At 34.1% G+C, this 1,354-nt stretch overlaps 1 long non-coding RNA gene across 1 annotated transcript; it reads right to left on the bottom strand.

Moving 5' to 3' along the window:
* Positions 1-8: 8 nt before the first annotated feature.
* LOC144478019 (uncharacterized) lies at positions 9-1,040 on the bottom strand (the record flags this gene model as incomplete). The annotated part of the gene is made up of 4 exons (XR_013495305.1): positions 695-1,040; positions 454-604; positions 272-361; positions 9-99 (listed from the first exon to the last, which is right to left on the bottom strand). It is a non-coding gene; the product is annotated as an uncharacterized LOC144478019 (long non-coding RNA).
* Positions 1,041-1,354: the final 314 nt, after the last annotated feature.

Consider the following 1,354-nt stretch of genomic DNA (forward strand, 5'->3'; position numbering starts at 1 on the left):
AAGAGGGCCACCTGACCATCGGAGTTATCCACATTCTTTACGCATTTGCAATCCTTTTTTTCGTCCTCCTGTTCCTTTGTATAATCTTTGCTAAATGAGCTAATAATTACGGTATTCGTTATAGATTATTTTATTAGATAAAATAGCCATTAAATGTAACAAATAAGAGGAGAAAAAATATATTATAGCATAATATATTGTAAGCAATGAAATACAATTATTTAAAAGTGCAGAAGATAATTTAGAATAAGGGAATATATTTTATACGTACCTTTCGATACTTTTCAGCGTGTTGTCAACCATACTCTTGCTCTGCTTATCGTAGGAAAAAGAATGTGGATTTACCAAGTCGTCCGGATCCCTGGAAAATATTAACGTCAAAAATAATAAATATCGTCAAAAATTATTAATTAATCACAGATTACAATAACAGGTAGGAATAATTATACTTACGCCAGATTTTCGAAATAATTTTCATCCTCGCAACGTATGCTGCAAATAAAAAGCAGCAGGAAGGATAAACCGGTACACCGGCTTAAGTTCGTCATTATATAACAATGGACTTCCCAGACAACGTCCTAATACAGAGTCGATTTACATAAATCTGTAAAAATATCGGTGTCGTCAGTATGCATAAGCTAGTCATCACTTAATGAATAATTATCTAAAGCTAGAACGAAGTATATCTCCTTACTTTTTCACGTATCACACCTGTCTCAGAAACAGTTTGCCTTAAATACTTTCTTCAGATCACCATAATACGTGAAACAATTGAAATTTGATCAACGTGCGTGCAGAATGCCGGGAAAAAACAAACATAACCTCCAAATAAGGGCTGTGTAAAAGAATCTTGTCTCGTTACCAGCGCCAAGTTAATATCTACTCATTTTTCGAGAGCTGATATTCAATCTAACAATGATTCTCGAAAGATAAGAAATTTATAACACACGTTAAAAAACAATTCAGTTTAAGTACAGTCGCATGCTACAATCCACACTTTTTTCCCCGTTAAAATATCTTTTGTATAGTCTACAATCTGTCACTGATAACAGTACCTGTTGGATTCAGTATTGGTATCAGGAATTTAGTATATTTTATTTCCATTACTTGATGTTGGGGGCAGCACCAACTGGGCTCATATTTAGGATTCTGGTTAAGTTGTCGAGAGTTGAGTATATTTTGTGCCCACAATTTGGTACCCATGGCAATACTAGTGGTCTCATACCTGGGATTTTAGTTAAGTTATCGAGAATTGAGTATATTTTGTTTCTACAAGTTGATAGCGATGGCAGCAGCAGCTAGGCTAATGTGGAGGTCCACTAAAGTCACTATATATATATATATATATATAGGT

This window comes from Augochlora pura, unplaced genomic scaffold (genome assembly GCF_028453695.1).
Source record: "Augochlora pura isolate Apur16 unplaced genomic scaffold, APUR_v2.2.1 APUR_unplaced_6374, whole genome shotgun sequence".
NCBI classification, from domain to species: Eukaryota; Metazoa; Arthropoda; class Insecta; order Hymenoptera; family Halictidae; genus Augochlora; species Augochlora pura.